Source organism: Podarcis bocagei, assembly GCF_964188305.1.
Source record: "Podarcis bocagei genome assembly, chromosome: Z".
NCBI lineage: Eukaryota > Metazoa > Chordata > Lepidosauria > Squamata > Lacertidae > Podarcis > Podarcis bocagei.
This window is the reverse complement of record NC_138140.1, coordinates 35101395-35106861: the sequence shown is the minus strand read 5'-3', so window position 1 is coordinate 35106861 and position 5467 is coordinate 35101395.

Sequence of the window (5467 nt, the reverse complement as noted above, 5' to 3'; positions counted from 1 at the left end):
TCGGAGCCTGTTTCCTGGTAACCTCCCTGCTGCTGATTGGACACTGGCAATGCTTTTCTTTCTTTCTAGAGAAATAGGTGTTGGTACTCACCATGAAGTTGTTACAATAAGTGCCACAATTTTTAAACAACAAAAATGAGGTGCTGATACTGCATACCCTTGACTACCCCCTGGGGAAAAAGCACTGAGCAATGGTCGTGTGAAGGTTAAGGTTGGGGTGTAAAACAAGTCACTCCTTTCTGACATCAGCCTTTGAGGGGGAACAACTGTGCTGGGTAGGAGTGAAAATCAGGAGCTTCAGAGCCCAGCTGCAACAGTATGGGAAACTACTGGTCCTGCATACGATGTTGGATTCCAACTCCCATCAGCCTCGGTCAGCATGACCAATGGTAAGAGATGATCAGAGTTGGTAACATCTGGAGAGCTGCTGGTTCCTCATCCCTGGCTTCAACCATCCTCCTCCTGGCTTTCTGTCCATGTTTGCTTCCCCTCTGCCCCTCTGCCTGTAGGGGAAGCTTGAGAGACTGAACACTCGAGAGACTCAGGGAAATCCCTTTGCCTTGTAACAGCAAGACGGTAACACCTTCTCTTCTCAAAAGCTGAAGGGGAGCTTCTTGGGTAGAGACAAAAGGAGTTATTTTCAGGCTGAGGGTTTTCATGTTCCTTTTCTTGAAACCCCCCCCCCCAATATAAGGAGCAGTTTGGTTTTGCTGCTGATGGCATGCAACAAGTTTCCCTTGCCAGATAAACTGCCAAGTAAATTGGTGTTGAATCTATCTTATAGCACTTTAAAACAGGGTGAAGTAATCTGGAGAACTTTGGTGCCGAAGCAAGCAGGTGTAACCTGTTACTTAATTTGTTGTTGTTTAGTTGTTTAGTCGTGTCCGACTCTTCGTGACCCCCTGGACCAGAGCATGCCAGGCACTCCTATCTTCCACTGCCTCCCGCAGTTTGGTCAAACTCATGCTGGTAGCTTCGAAAATGCTGTCTAACCATCTTGTCCTCTGTCGTCCCCTTCTTCTTGTTCCCTCTGTTACTTCATAACCACCATTAAAAGAGGATATATTATATTGGGGAAACAATACCTGGTGTTTATGACTGACTTCCTGCCACTTTGGATTTCAGCTGATTCCTGACTCAAACGTGCAGGTGATACTGTGCAGAAGGAAGTGTCTACTAGTGGGTTTGATGGCAGGACTGGGGAACCAGTTGCTGGACTTCATACCCATCAAGCCACAGACAGCATAGTCAGGGAACAACAGCCAGAGAGCTATGGATTTCTCTCTTGTGATTTATGGTAGAGCTAACTGTGGAACCTGCAGTTCTTTCTTCCTTTCCTTTCCTTTCCTCTGTCTCTCAGAAACTGATTTAGAGCACAAGTGGCTAATATGTGCTCCCAAATGTGGTGAATCATCCTGGACCACTGGTGCTGCTGATGGAAGTTGCAGTTCAGCAGTAGCTGGAGAGCATTAACCTAGCCACCCTTGATTTGGAGGCCTGGATTTGAAAAATGACAGGGGACCAGGCTTCAGAGTCCTTTTCACTCCAAAATACACTCCTGGTTTTCCTCCAAGCTTTCTTCATTTTAGCTGCCTAATTTTTTGGGGGTGGGGGATGCCATTGCTATTGTTAAAGCAGTTGGGTGTGAGAGAGCCTTTCTGTTCTACACCAAGACACCCAGTGAATTACCACTAGATCCTGATCCAGCTAGAATTGCACCTGGATGGGATGAAGCAATCAGGGAAAGAGGACTCCTCTGCCCTAGGCTATTACAGTGGAGACTTAAATGATGCAGTTGCCTTAAATCAGGCATACCTAACAGGACCAATGGTCAGGGATGATGGGAGTTGTAGTCCCAAAACAGCTGGAGGGCCAAGTTTGGCCATGTCTGCCTTAAATGGTAAGATGCCCCAAAGACCATCTCCTCTAGCATTCTCACAGTGGCCTTGGGAAGCCCATGCTTTCCCCAACTTTTGATTCCTAGCAAGTGTTATTTGGACAAACATTGCCCCCAATATTGGCAGTAGTACAGTAATGAGTACTTGTAGCTATTCAAAGTCTTATCCTCAGTCTGAATCCCCCTTTAAAGCTACCCAGATTCATAGTCATGCCTGCATTGTGTGGCAGCACATCTCATGGTTTCAGTCTGTGGTGCATACATACATTTGTATGTTGAATCTTCTAAGTTTCATTGGATGACCCGGTTCTAGTATTAGAGGAGAGAAAATGCCTACCCGCTTTCTTTACATCCTGCATGAAATTGTAAACGCATTCCCACATGCACTGTTTTTTCTAGCATTACAAATGTATCCTTTCGTTAGAGGGGATTTGTTCCAGTCCCATGATCGTTTTGCTTGCCTTTTTCTGAACCTTTTTCCAGTTCTACAGTGTTATTTCTTAGGGACAGTGACCAGATCTGTACAGACTATTCAAAGTGCGGTGTTGCCACAGATTTGTATAGTAGTGTTGCAATATTGACAGTTGTTTTCAATCCCTTTCTTAATGGTCCATAAGATGGTATTCACCTCCACAGCCGTGGCACACTGGATGATGCTTCCATTGAATGTCTCCCAATACCTTTTTCCTGGTCAGCCTATCACTAGTTCAGGCCCCTTTAAGCGTACGGTTGAAGCCAGGATTTTTTGCCTCAATGAACATCACTTTGCACTTACTTACATTGAATAGCATTTGCCATTTGAATGCCCATTCACCCAGTTTGGAAACATCCTTTGTGTTCTTACCACCCTGATCAATTTGGTGCCATTTGTAAACTTGGCCATCTCACTGCTCATCCCTAACTCCAGGTTATTAGTATAATAGTTCAAAGCTCAAGTCCCAGTACTGATCCTAGGGGGGCCCTACTTACAGTCTTCCATTGTGAGAACAGCCCATTTATTCTTACCCTTTGTTTCCTGATTGTTGACCAGCTGCTGATCCACAAGACCTTATCCTCTTTATTTCATCACTGCTAAGCTTACTCATTAGTCTTTGGTGAGGAACTGTATGAAAACGTTTTGAAAATACAGTATCTACCACAGCACCTCTGCAGATAAACTTATTGACGCTCTTAAAATAACTGGTATGGGAGGCAAAGACGTACACACTGTGCTAGTTATTTTTCAGCAAGGCTCTCTCTTTTGTACACTTGGTAATTCTACCTCTAATAATACTCTGCAATAGCTCTTCCAGTAGAGATGTTGAGCTAACTGGCCTGTAATTTCATGGCAGCTCCCAATTACCTTTAAAAAAAATTGGTGTTACCTTTAGGACCTCAAGCACAGAGGCTGATCTTGGGGTGTTGCATACTTTTGGTAGCCAATCAGCAATTTCACATTTCAGTTCTTAAGATTACACTTAAGCTCCTGCTGTTCAACACCCTTGTTTTGAAATGTTCCACATGATGTGAAGGATTTTCATGAGCTCAGGCAAACTACTGCAGCTGCCCAAGGGCCTGTTTTTAGCTGGCTCTAGATATATAGTTTGCTGTCATATACTGAAGACTGACCAGTGAGGACAAGCCATGCCCTCTTTGAGCCTGTCACACACCAGTGTTCTCCTTTGCAGCTCATTGGCTGATACGGGGCATGGGGAGTGGTTTATCTTTTGTGTCCTCCTTCCACATTGCTGGTGGCACATGACATCCTTGAATTCCCTCTCAACCCTTGCTGCCACCCAATCCAGTCAGCTGCTCTGCATGGGAAACAATTGGGGGATTCTAGTCTACCGTGTAATAATTGGCTTCATGCTGGGCCCCAGCTTGGATCCCAAGCAGTTAGGAGGGAGAAATTTAAATGAGGCTCACATCCATGATTAGGTTACTGGGTAGTTTTTCATCTGGCATGCATATCCTTTCTTCCAACAGAAATGGGGAACCTGTGACTGGCCATATGTTGGACTCCCGGCTGCTATCAGCCCTGGGCAGTATGGCCAGGTTAGAAGTTTCCTATCCCTGCCTTACAGAGTAGGGACCATGCCTCCTTGTTCCAGTGAATAGCCAATAGATGCTTTTCTAGATTAAACAGCAAGATTTGTCCCCTGGGAGCTACAGCTGTGCCCAACAAGGATTGTGTGTGCATCCCAGTTCAGTTTGGAGCAGCATCTTCTCTCCTCCAGGCATTGCCTTCTGCCCAATACCTGCATCGAAGAAGAGTGCCTTGACTTCCCACCCTCAGTTCTTTGCCCATGCCAGCAGACTCTGGGAAACGAGGCGACAGTTCCACATAAGACTCCTGACTAGAAAGCCAACCTAACTGCTGAGTTACTACTGAAGACAAAGTGGGAGATAATCCCAGCTAGGGAGAACAGATTTTTCAAACCAATCCTCCTCCCAGGAATAACAGAAACCTTGTGTACAGCCAAGCTAGGATGGAGCTGATCGGAGATAGGAAACACCTGTGGCCACCTTAGCTGCTGCTAAGACTTAAACTCCCATCATCCCTGACCATTGGGTAAGTTGGCTGAAAGTGCTTGGAGTTGAAGTCCACCCACAGCAACCAAAGGGCCACAGGTTTCTTGTCCCTGGGCAAAACCTTCCTAGTTGAACAGACCGCCCCCTGCAGCTAGTCCTTCCCTTTGCGCAGCACTCACCGGGAAGACTTTTGCAAAGACAGGATGCTGCTGCAGCAAATCCCACCTTAGGTGAATGGTGTGAGGGATAACCCAGCAAAGTGCCTTCAGATTTTTCTCCAACAGATAATTATACTCTGGTACTGTTCAAAGTGAGTATAGGGAACCTGTGACTCTCAAGAGTCCTTGGCCATTGCCCATGCTGGCTTGGGTGTTCCGAGTTTCCCCAACATCTGGAGGGCCACACGTTCCTCACTCCTGGTTTAAAGAGGCAAAGGGGGCTAAGTCCTAAAAAACCAGCTGTGTGAACAGAGCACTTGCCTCCTTTAAAGAAATTAGAACATTGGGTTCGGATAGAGCTGGGAGAGAAAGTGTATGTGGAGGCTGACCCTTTCAACTTCCTCACACCCCGTTTTACACAACTGGAATCACAGCAGCTTTAGCAGAGGGGTGAGTGGATGGGAATTCCAGTCAGGAAAATGCAAGTCGCTTAAATGATGCACCTTTGAAAAACACAATGGAGGCTCTCGAATTAAAACTGTCCTGCAAGACGCCTTCGTGTTCAACAGTTTAGGTGATGGACAACAGTATCGGTGCCAAAATCCATCTCCCTTCCTTGCTGCTCTTGGTTTACTGGCCCGTACTGGGACTAAGAGCCCAGCGTTCTCTTTCCCCAACCAGCAACAGCTTGCTTTGCCCTTGACGGATGGCAAGAAACTGTTTTCAAAAGCCAACTGTTATTGTACAGGTAAGCATCAAGTGGAAGTTGTTAACAGCCTTCTTTGGTCTGCACAGCTCACTGCCAAAAATGGGTGGAAGAGGCAGCTATTATGGCATATGGATAACACTCGTTTTCCCCTCAGAGCAGAAGTGCTTCTGTAATGGGGCTGCTTCCCCCCCC